The sequence below is a fragment of the Watersipora subatra genome, unplaced genomic scaffold (genome assembly GCF_963576615.1).
Source record: "Watersipora subatra unplaced genomic scaffold, tzWatSuba1.1 SCAFFOLD_97, whole genome shotgun sequence".
NCBI classification, from domain to species: domain Eukaryota; kingdom Metazoa; phylum Bryozoa; class Gymnolaemata; order Cheilostomatida; family Watersiporidae; genus Watersipora; species Watersipora subatra.
In genome coordinates this window covers 128,581-141,715 of record NW_027045249.1, presented here as the reverse complement: position 1 = coordinate 141,715, position 13,135 = coordinate 128,581, and positions in this window count along the sequence as shown.

Below are 13,135 nucleotides of genomic sequence, written 5' to 3'. Positions count from 1 at the left end.
TTTACATTTTTCAGTTTTGTCAGACTTTTGTAAAATTCTTACAGTAGGTTTATTTGCGCAATTTGAGCATTTCTAGCATGTTTGGTTGAAATTGGAAATTCCTATTTTTCAGTTTTGTCAGACGTTTGTAATATTCTCACAATAAGCTAATTAGCTCAATTGGAGCATTTCTAGCATGTTTGGTTAAAATTGGAAATTTACATTTTTTACTTTTGTCAGACGTTTGTAATATTCTCACAATAAGCTAATTAGCTCAATTGGAGCATTTCTAGCATGTTTGGTTGAAATTGGAAATTTACATTTTTCACTTTTGTCAGACGTTTGTAATATTCTAACAATAAGCTAATTAGCTCAATTGGAGCATTTCTAGCATGTTTGGTTGAAATTGGAAATTTACATTTTTCACTTTTGTCAGACAATTGCAATATTCTATCAATAAGCTAATTAGCTCAATTGGAGCATTTCTAGCATGTTTGGTTGAAATTGGAAATTTACATTTTTCAGTTTTGTCAGACGTTTGTAATATTCTCACAATAAGCTAATTAGCTCAATTGGAGCATTTCTAGCTTGTTTGGTTGAAATTGGAAATTTACATTTTTCAGTTTGGTCAGACGTTTGTAATATTCTCACAATAAGCTAATTAGCTCAATTGGAGCATTTCTAGCATGTTTGGTTGAAATCAGAAATTTACATTTTTTACTTTTGTCAGACGTTTGTAATATTCTCACAATAAGCTAATTAGCTCAATTGGAGCATTTCTAGCATGTTTGGTTGAAATTGGAAATTTACATTTTTCACTTTTGTCAGACAATTGCAATATTCTCACAATAAGCTAATTAGCTCAATTGGAGCATTTCTAGCATGTTTGGTTGAAATTGGCAATTTACATTTTTCAGTTTTGTCAGACGTTTGTAATATTCTCACAATAAGGTAATTAGCTCAATTGGAGCATTTCTAGCAGGTTTGGTTGAAATTGGAAATTTACATTTTTCACTTTTGTCAAACGTTTGTAATATTCTCACAATAAGCTAATTAGCTCAATTGGAGCATTTCTAGCATGTTTGGTTGAAATTGGAAATTTACATTTTTCGATTTTGTCATACAATTGCGATATTCTCACAATAAGCTAATTAGCTCAATTGGAACATTTCTAGCATGTTTGGTTGAAATTGGAAATTTACATTTTTCAGTTTTGTCAAACAATTGCAATATTCTCACAATAAGCTAATTAGCTCAATTGGAGCATTTCTAGCATGTTTGGTTGAAATTGAAAATTTAAATTTTCAGTTTTGTCAGACGTTTGTAAAATTCTTACAGTAGGCTTATTTGCGCAATTGGAGCATTTCTAGCATGTTTGATTGAAATTGGAATTATAAATTTTTCACTTTCGTCAGACGCTTGTAATATTCTCACAATAAGCTAATTAGCTCAATTGGAGCATTTCTAGCATGTTTGGTTGAAATTGGAAATTTACATTTTTCAGTTTTGTCAGACGTTTGTAATATTCTCACAATAAGCTAATTAGCACAATTGGAGCATTTCTAGCATGTTTGGTTGAAATTGGAAATTTACATTTTTCAGTTTTGTCAGACGTTTGTAATATTCTCACAATAAGCTAATTAGCTCAATTGGAGCATTTCTAGCATGTTTGGTTGAAATCAGAAATTTACATTTTTTACTTCTGTCAGACGTTTGTAATATTCTCACAATAAGCTAATTAGCTCAATTGGAGCATTTCTAGCATGTTTGGTTGAAATTGGAAATTTACATTTTTCAGTTTTGTCAGACGTTTGTAATATTCTCACAATAAACTAATTAGCTCAATTGGAGCATTTCTAGCATGTTTGGTTGAAATTGGAAATTTACATTTTTAACTTTTGTCAGACGTTTGTAATATTCTAACAATAAGCTAATTAGCGCAATTAGAGCATTTCTAGCATGTTTGTCTGAAATTGGAAATTTACATTTTTCACTTTTGTCAGACAATTGCAATATTCTATCAATAAGCTAATTAGCTCAATTGGAGCATTTCTAGCATGTTTGGTTGAAATTGGAAATTTACATTTTTCAGTTTTGTCAGACGTTTGTAATATTCTCACAATAAGCTAAATAGCTAAATTGGAGCATTTCTAGCATGTTTGGTTGAAATTGGAAATTTACATTTTTAAGTTTTGTCAGACGTTTGTAATATTCTCACAATAAGCTAAATAGCTCAATTGGAGCATTTCTAGCATGTTTGGTTGAAATTGGAAATTTACATTTTTCACTTTTGTCAGACCTTTGTAATATTCTCACAATAAGCTAATTAGCTCAATTGGAGCATTTCTAGCATGTTTGGTTGAAATTGGAAATTTACATTTTTCACTTTTGTCAGACAATTGCAATATTCTCACAATAAGCTAATTAGCTCAATTGGAGCATTTCTAGCATGTTTAGTTGAAATTAGAATTTTACATTTTTCAGTTTTGTCAGACGTTTGTAATATTCTCACAATAAGCTAATTAGCTCAATTGGAGCATTTCTAGCATGTTTGGTTGAAATTGGAAATTTACATTTTTCAGTTTTTTCAGACGTTTGTAATATTCTCACAATAAGCTAATTAGCTCAATTGGAGCATTTCTAGCATGTTTGGTTGAAATTAGAAATTTACATTTTTCAGTTTTGTCAGACTTTTGTAAAATTCTTACAGTAGGTTTATTTGCGCAATTTGAGCATTTCTAGCATGTTTGGTTGAAATTGGAAATTTACATTTTTCAGTTTTGTCAGACGTTTGTAATATTCTCACAATAAGCTAATTAGCTCAATTGGAGCATTTCTAGCATGTTTGGTTGAAATTGGAAATTTACATTTTTCAGTTTTGTCAGACGTTTGTAATATTCTCACAATAAGCTAATTAGCTCAATTGGAGCATTTCTAGCATGTTTGGTTGAAATTGGAAATTTACATTTTTCACTTTTGTCAAACAATTGCAATATTCTCACAATAAGCTAATTAGCTCAATTGGAGCATTTCTAGCATGCTTGGTTGAAATTGAAAATTTAAATTTTCAGTTTTGTCAGACGTTTGTAAAATTCTTACAGTAGGCTTATTTGCGCAATTGGAGCATTTCTAGCATGTTTGATTGAAATTGGAATTATAAATTTTTCACTTTTGTCAGACGTTTGTAATATTCTCACAATAAGCTAATTAGCTCAATTGGAGCATTTCTAGCATGTTTGGTTGAAATTGGAAATTTACATTTTTCAGTTTTGTCAGACGTTTGTAATATTCTCACAATAAGCTAATTAGCTCAATTGGAGCATTTCTAGCATGTTTGGTTGAAATTGGAAATTTCTATTTTTCAGTTTTGTCAGACGTTTGTAATATTCTCACAATAAGCTAATTAGCTCAATTGGAGCATTTCTAGCATGTTTGGTTGAAATTGGAAATTTACATTTTTCACTTTTGTCAGACAATTGCAATATTCTATCAATAAGCTAATTAGCTCAATTGGAGCATTTCTAGCATGTTTGGTTGAAATTGAAAATTTAAATTTTCAGTTTGTCAGACGTTTGTAAAATTCTTACAGTAGGCTTATTTGCGCAATTGGAGCATTTCTAGCATGTTTGATTGAAATTGGAATTATAAATTTTTCACTTTTGTCAGACGTTTGTAATATTCTCACAATAAGCTAATTAGCTCAATTGGAGCATTTCTAGCATGTTTGGTTGAAATTGGAAATTTACATTTTTCAGTTTTGTCAGACGTTTGTAATATTCTCACAATAAGTTAATTAGCACAATTGGAGCATTTCTAGCATGTTTGGTTGAAATTGGAAATTTACATTTTTCACTTTTGTCAGACAATTGCAATATTCTCACAATAAGCTAATTAGCTCAATTGGAGCATTTCTAGCAGGTTTGGTTGAAATTGGAAATTTACATTTTTCACTTTTGTCAGACAATTGCAATATTCTCACAATAAGCTAATTAGCTCAATTGGAGCATTTCTAGCATGTTTGGTTGAAATTGGAAATTTCTATTTTTCAGTTTTGTCAGACGTTTGTAATATTCTCACAATAAGCTAATTAGCTCAATTGGAGCATTTCTAGCATGTTTGGTTGAAATCAGAAATTTACATTTTTTACTTTTGTCAGACGTTTGTAATATTCTCACAATAAGCTAATTAGCTCAATTGGAGCATTTCTAGCATGTTTGGTTGAAATTGGAAATTTACATTTTTCAGTTTTGTCAGACGTTTGTAATATTCTCACAATAAGCTAATTAGCTCAATTGGAGCATTTCTAGCATGTTTGGTTGAAATTGGAAATTTACATTTTTCACTTTTGTCAGACGTTTGTAATATTCTAACAATAAGCTAATTAGCTCAATTAGAGCATTTCTAGCATATTTGTCTGAAATTGGAAATTTACATTTTTCACTTTTGTCAGACAATTGCAATATTCTATCAATAAGCTAATTAGCTCAATTGGAGCATTTCTAGCATGTTTGGTTGAAATTGGAAATTTACATTTTTCACTTTTGTCAGACGTTTGTAATATTCTCACAATAAGCTAATTAGCTCAATTTGAGCATTTCTAGCATGTTTGGTTAAAATTGGAAATTTACATTTTTTACTTTTGTCAGACGTTTGTAATATTCTCACAATAAGCTAATTAGCTCAATTGGAGCATTTCTAGCATGTTTGGTTGAAATTGGAAATTTACATTTTTCACTTTTGTCAGACAATTGCAATATTCTCTCAATAAGCTAATTAGCTCAATTGGAGCATTTCTAGCATGTTTGGTTGAAATTGGAAATTTACATTTTTAACTTTTGTCAGACGTTTGTAATATTCTAACAATAAGCTAATTAGCGCAATTAGAGCATTTCTAGCATGTTTGTCTGAAATTGGAAATTTACATTTTTCACTTTTGTCAGACAATTGCAATATTCTATCAATAAGCTAATTAGCTCAATTGGAGCATTTCTAGCATGTTTGGTTGAAATTGGAAATTTACATTTTTCAGTTTTGTCAGACGTTTGTAATATTCTCACAATAAGCTAAATAGCTAAATTGGAGCATTTCTAGCATGTTTGGTTGAAATTGGAAATTTACATTTTTAAGTTTTGTCAGACGTTTGTAATATTCTCACAATAAGCTAAATAGCTCAATTGGAGCATTTCTAGCATGTTTGGTTGAAATTGGAAATTTACATTTTTCACTTTTGTCAGACCTTTGTAATATTCTCACAATAAGCTAATTAGCTCAATTGGAGCATTTCTAGCATGTTTGGTTGAAATTGGAAATTTACATTTTTCACTTTTGTCAGACAATTGCAATATTCTCACAATAAGCTAATTAGCTCAATTGGAGCATTTCTAGCATGTTTAGTTGAAATTAGAATTTTACATTTTTCAGTTTTGTCAGACGTTTGTAATATTCTCACAATAAGCTAATTAGCTCAATTGGAGCATTTCTAGCATGTTTGGTTGAAATTGGAAATTTACATTTTTCAGTTTTTTCAGACGTTTGTAATATTCTCACAATAAGCTAATTAGCTCAATTGGAGCATTTCTAGCATGTTTGGTTGAAATTAGAAATTTACATTTTTCAGTTTTGTCAGACTTTTGTAAAATTCTTACAGTAGGTTTATTTGCGCAATTTGAGCATTTCTAGCATGTTTGGTTGAAATTGGAAATTTACATTTTTCAGTTTTGTCAGACGTTTGTAATATTCTCACAATAAGCTAATTAGCTCAATTGGAGCATTTCTAGCATGTTTGGTTGAAATTGGAAATTTACATTTTTCAGTTTTGTCAGACGTTTGTAATATTCTCACAATAAGCTAATTAGCTCAATTGGAGCATTTCTAGCATGTTTGGTTGAAATTGGAAATTTACATTTTTCACTTTTGTCAAACAATTGCAATATTCTCACAATAAGCTAATTAGCTCAATTGGAGCATTTCTAGCATGCTTGGTTGAAATTGAAAATTTAAATTTTCAGTTTTGTCAGACGTTTGTAAAATTCTTACAGTAGGCTTATTTGCGCAATTGGAGCATTTCTAGCATGTTTGATTGAAATTGGAATTATAAATTTTTCACTTTTGTCAGACGTTTGTAATATTCTCACAATAAGCTAATTAGCTCAATTGGAGCATTTCTAGCATGTTTGGTTGAAATTGGAAATTTACATTTTTCAGTTTTGTCAGACGTTTGTAATATTCTCACAATAAGCTAATTAGCTCAATTGGAGCATTTCTAGCATGTTTGGTTGAAATTGGAAATTTCTATTTTTCAGTTTTGTCAGACGTTTGTAATATTCTCACAATAAGCTAATTAGCTCAATTGGAGCATTTCTAGCATGTTTGGTTGAAATTGGAAATTTACATTTTTCACTTTTGTCAGACAATTGCAATATTCTATCAATAAGCTAATTAGCTCAATTGGAGCATTTCTAGCATGTTTGGTTGAAATTGAAAATTTAAATTTTCAGTTTGTCAGACGTTTGTAAAATTCTTACAGTAGGCTTATTTGCGCAATTGGAGCATTTCTAGCATGTTTGATTGAAATTGGAATTATAAATTTTTCACTTTTGTCAGACGTTTGTAATATTCTCACAATAAGCTAATTAGCTCAATTGGAGCATTTCTAGCATGTTTGGTTGAAATTGGAAATTTACATTTTTCAGTTTTGTCAGACGTTTGTAATATTCTCACAATAAGTTAATTAGCACAATTGGAGCATTTCTAGCATGTTTGGTTGAAATTGGAAATTTACATTTTTCACTTTTGTCAGACAATTGCAATATTCTCACAATAAGCTAATTAGCTCAATTGGAGCATTTCTAGCAGGTTTGGTTGAAATTGGAAATTTACATTTTTCACTTTTGTCAGACAATTGCAATATTCTCACAATAAGCTAATTAGCTCAATTGGAGCATTTCTAGCATGTTTGGTTGAAATTGGAAATTTCTATTTTTCAGTTTTGTCAGACGTTTGTAATATTCTCACAATAAGCTAATTAGCTCAATTGGAGCATTTCTAGCATGTTTGGTTGAAATCAGAAATTTACATTTTTTACTTTTGTCAGACGTTTGTAATATTCTCACAATAAGCTAATTAGCTCAATTGGAGCATTTCTAGCATGTTTGGTTGAAATTGGAAATTTACATTTTTCAGTTTTGTCAGACGTTTGTAATATTCTCACAATAAGCTAATTAGCTCAATTGGAGCATTTCTAGCATGTTTGGTTGAAATTGGAAATTTACATTTTTCACTTTTGTCAGACGTTTGTAATATTCTAACAATAAGCTAATTAGCTCAATTAGAGCATTTCTAGCATATTTGTCTGAAATTGGAAATTTACATTTTTCACTTTTGTCAGACAATTGCAATATTCTATCAATAAGCTAATTAGCTCAATTGGAGCATTTCTAGCATGTTTGGTTGAAATTGGAAATTTACATTTTTCACTTTTGTCAGACGTTTGTAATATTCTCACAATAAGCTAATTAGCTCAATTTGAGCATTTCTAGCATGTTTGGTTAAAATTGGAAATTTACATTTTTTACTTTTGTCAGACGTTTGTAATATTCTCACAATAAGCTAATTAGCTCAATTGGAGCATTTCTAGCATGTTTGGTTGAAATTGGAAATTTACATTTTTCACTTTTGTCAGACAATTGCAATATTCTCTCAATAAGCTAATTAGCTCAATTGGAGCATTTCTAGCATGTTTGGTTGAAATTGGAAATTTACATTTTTCAGTTATGTCAGACGTTTGTAATATTCTCACAATAAGCTAATTAGCTCAATTGGAGCATTTCTAGCATGTTTGGTTGAAATTGGAAATTTACATTTTTCACTTTTGTCAGACAATTGCAATATTCTCTCAATAAGCTAATTAGCTCAATTGGAGCATTTCTAGCATGTTTGGTTGAAATTGGAAATTTACATTTTTAACTTTTGTCAGACGTTTGTAATATTCTAACAATAAGCTAATTAGCGCAATTAGAGCATTTCTAGCATGTTTGTCTGAAATTGGAAATTTACATTTTTCACTTTTGTCAGACAATTGCAATATTCTATCAATAAGCTAATTAGCTCAATTGGAGCATTTCTAGCATGTTTGGTTGAAATTGGAAATTTACATTTTTCAGTTTTGTCAGACGTTTGTAATATTCTCACAATAAGCTAAATAGCTAAATTGGAGCATTTCTAGCATGTTTGGTTGAAATTGGAAATTTACATTTTTAAGTTTTGTCAGACGTTTGTAATATTCTCACAATAAGCTAAATAGCTCAATTGGAGCATTTCTAGCATGTTTGGTTGAAATTGGAAATTTACATTTTTCACTTTTGTCAGACCTTTGTAATATTCTCACAATAAGCTAATTAGCTCAATTGGAGCATTTCTAGCATGTTTGGTTGAAATTGGAAATTTACATTTTTCACTTTTGTCAGACAATTGCAATATTCTCACAATAAGCTAATTAGCTCAATTGGAGCATTTCTAGCATGTTTAGTTGAAATTAGAATTTTACATTTTTCAGTTTTGTCAGACGTTTGTAATATTCTCACAATAAGCTAATTAGCTCAATTGGAGCATTTCTAGCATGTTTGGTTGAAATTGGAAATTTACATTTTTCAGTTTTTTCAGACGTTTGTAATATTCTCACAATAAGCTAATTAGCTCAATTGGAGCATTTCTAGCATGTTTGGTTGAAATTAGAAATTTACATTTTTCAGTTTTGTCAGACTTTTGTAAAATTCTTACAGTAGGTTTATTTGCGCAATTTGAGCATTTCTAGCATGTTTGGTTGAAATTGGAAATTTACATTTTTCAGTTTTGTCAGACGTTTGTAATATTCTCACAATAAGCTAATTAGCTCAATTGGAGCATTTCTAGCATGTTTGGTTGAAATTGGAAATTTACATTTTTCAGTTTTGTCAGACGTTTGTAATATTCTCACAATAAGCTAATTAGCTCAATTGGAGCATTTCTAGCATGTTTGGTTGAAATTGGAAATTTACATTTTTCACTTTTGTCAAACAATTGCAATATTCTCACAATAAGCTAATTAGCTCAATTGGAGCATTTCTAGCATGCTTGGTTGAAATTGAAAATTTAAATTTTCAGTTTTGTCAGACGTTTGTAAAATTCTTACAGTAGGCTTATTTGCGCAATTGGAGCATTTCTAGCATGTTTGATTGAAATTTGAATTATAAATTTTTCACTTTTGTCAGACGTTTGTAATATTCTCACAATAAGCTAATTAGCTCAATTGGAGCATTTCTAGCATGTTTGGTTGAAATTGGAAATTTACATTTTTCAGTTTTGTCAGACGTTTGTAATATTCTCACAATAAGCTAATTAGCTCAATTGGAGCATTTCTAGCATGTTTGGTTGAAATTGGAAATTTCTATTTTTCAGTTTTGTCAGACGTTTGTAATATTCTCACAATAAGCTAATTAGCTCAATTGGAGCATTTCTAGCATGTTTGGTTGAAATTGGAAATTTACATTTTTCACTTTTGTCAGACAATTGCAATATTCTATCAATAAGCTAATTAGCTCAATTGGAGCATTTCTAGCATGTTTGGTTGAAATTGAAAATTTAAATTTTCAGTTTGTCAGACGTTTGTAAAATTCTTACAGTAGGCTTATTTGCGCAATTGGAGCATTTCTAGCATGTTTGATTGAAATTGGAATTATAAATTTTTCACTTTTGTCAGACGTTTGTAATATTCTCACAATAAGCTAATTAGCTCAATTGGAGCATTTCTAGCATGTTTGGTTGAAATTGGAAATTTACATTTTTCAGTTTTGTCAGACGTTTGTAATATTCTCACAATAAGTTAATTAGCACAATTGGAGCATTTCTAGCATGTTTGGTTGAAATTGGAAATTTACATTTTTCACTTTTGTCAGACAATTGCAATATTCTCACAATAAGCTAATTAGCTCAATTGGAGCATTTCTAGCAGGTTTGGTTGAAATTGGAAATTTACATTTTTCACTTTTGTCAGACAATTGCAATATTCTCACAATAAGCTAATTAGCTCAATTGGAGCATTTCTAGCAAGTTTGGTTGAAATTGGAAATTTCTATTTTTCAGTTTTGTCAGACGTTTGTAATATTCTCACAATAAGCTAATTAGCTCAATTGGAGCATTTCTAGCATGTTTGGTTGAAATCAGAAATTTACATTTTTTACTTTTGTCAGACGTTTGTAATATTCTCACAATAAGCTAATTAGCTCAATTGGAGCATTTCTAGCATGTTTGGTTGAAATTGGAAATTTACATTTTTCAGTTTTGTCAGACGTTTGTAATATTCTCACAATAAGCTAATTAGCTCAATTGGAGCATTTCTAGCATGTTTGGTTGAAATTGGAAATTTACATTTTTCACTTTTGTCAGACGTTTGTAATATTCTAACAATAAGCTAATTAGCTCAATTAGAGCATTTCTAGCATATTTGTCTGAAATTGGAAATTTACATTTTTCACTTTTGTCAGACAATTGCAATATTCTATCAATAAGCTAATTAGCTCAATTGGAGCATTTCTAGCATGTTTGGTTGAAATTGGAAATTTACATTTTTCACTTTTGTCAGACGTTTGTAATATTCTCACAATAAGCTAATTAGCTCAATTTGAGCATTTCTAGCATGTTTGGTTAAAATTGGAAATTTACATTTTTTACTTTTGTCAGACGTTTGTAATATTCTCACAATAAGCTAATTAGCTCAATTGGAGCATTTCTAGCATGTTTGGTTGAAATTGGAAATTTACATTTTTCACTTTTGTCAGACAATTGCAATATTCTCTCAATAAGCTAATTAGCTCAATTGGAGCATTTCTAGCATGTTTGGTTGAAATTGGAAATTTACATTTTTCAGTTTTGTCAGACGTTTGTAATATTCTCACAATAAGCTAATTAGCTCAATTGGAGCATTTCTAGCATGTTTGGTTGAAATTGGAAATTTACATTTTTCACTTTTGTCAGACGTTTGTAATATTCTAACAATAAGCTAATTAGCTCAATTGGAGCATTTCTAGCATGTTTGGTTGAAATTGGCAATTTACATTTTTCAGTTTTGTCAGACGTTTGTAATATTCTCACAATAAGCTAATTAGCTCAATTGGAGCATTTCTAGCAGGTTTGGTTGAAATTGGAAATTTACATTTTTCACTTTTGTCAAACGTTTGTAATATTCTCACAATAAGCTAATTAGCTCAATTGGAGCATTTCTAGCATGTTTGGTTGAAATTGGAAATTTACATTTTTCAGTTTTGTCAGACGTTTGTAATATTCTCACAATAAGCTAATTAGCTCAATTGGAGCATTTCTAGCATGTTTGGTTGAAATCAGAAATTTACATTTTTTACTTTTGTCAGACGTTTGTAATATTCTCACAATAAGCTAATTAGCTCAATTGGAGCATTTCTAGCATGTTTGGTTGAAATTGGAAATTTACATTTTTCACTTTTGTCAGACAATTGCAATATTCTCACAATAAGCTAATTAGCTCAATTGGAGCATTTCTAGCATGTTTAGTTGAAATTAAAATTTTACATTTTTCAGTTTTGTCAGACGTTTGTAATATTCTCACAATAAGCTAATTAGCTCAATTGGAGCATTTCTAGCATGTTTGGTTGAAATTGGAAATTTACATTTTTCAGTTTTGTCAGACGTTTGTAATATTCTCACAATAAGCTAATTAGCTCAATTGGAGCATTTCTAGCATGTTTGGTTGAAATTAGAAATTTACATTTTTCAGTTTTGTCAGACTTTTGTAAAATTCTTACAGTAGGTTTATTTGCGCAATTTGAGCATTTCTAGCATGTTTGGTTGAAATTGGAAATTTACATTTTTCAGTTTTGTCAGACGTTTGTAATATTCTCACAATAAGCTAATTAGCTCAATTGGAGCATTTCTAGCATGTTTGGTTGAAATTGGAAATTTACATTTTTCAGTTTTGTCAGACGTTTGTAATATTCTCACAATAAGCTAATTAGCTCAATTGGAGCATTTCTAGCATGTTTGGTTGAAATTAGAAATTTACATTTTTCAGTTTTGTCAGACTTTTGTAAAATTCTTACAGTAGGTTTATTTGCGCAATTTGAGCATTTCTAGCATGTTTGGTTGAAATTGGAAATTTACATTTTTCAGTTTTGTCAGACGTTTGTAATATTCTCACAATAAGCTAATTAGCTCAATTGGAGCATTTCTAGCATGTTTGGTTGAAATTGGAAATTTACATTTTTCAGTTTTGTCAGACGTTTGTAATATTCTCACAATAAGCTAATTAGCTCAATTGGAGCATTTCTAGCATGTTTGGTTGAAATTGGAAATTTACATTTTTCACTTTTGTCAAACAATTGCAATATTCTCACAATAAGCTAATTAGCTCAATTGGAGCATTTCTAGCATGCTTGGTTGAAATTGAAAATTTAAATTTTCAGTTTTGTCAGACGTTTGTAAAATTCTTACAGTAGGCTTATTTGCGCAATTGGAGCATTTCTAGCATGTTTGATTGAAATTGGAATTATAAATTTTTCACTTTTGTCAGACGTTTGTAATATTCTCACAATAAGCTAATTAGCTCAATTGGAGCATTTCTAGCATGTTTGGTTGAAATTGGAAATTTACATTTTTCAGTTTTGTCAGACGTTTGTAATATTCTCACAATAAGCTAATTAGCTCAATTGGAGCATTTCTAGCATGTTTGGTTGAAATTGGAAATTTCTATTTTTCAGTTTTGTCAGACGTTTGTAATATTCTCACAATAAGCTAATTAGCTCAATTGGAGCATTTCTAGCATGTTTGGTTGAAATTGGAAATTTACATTTTTCACTTTTGTCAGACAATTGCAATATTCTCTCAATAAGCTAATTAGCTCAATTGGAGCATTTCTAGCATGTTTGGTTGAAATTGAAAATTTAAATTTTCAGTTTTGTCAGACGTTTGTAAAATTCTTACAGTAGGCTTATTTGCGCAATTGGAGCATTTCTAGCATGTTTGATTGAAATTGGAATTATAAATTTTTCACTTTTGTCAGACGTTTGTAATATTCTCACAATAAGCTAATTAGCTCAATTGGAGCATTTCTAGCATGTTTGGTTGAAATTGGAAATTTACATTTTTCAGT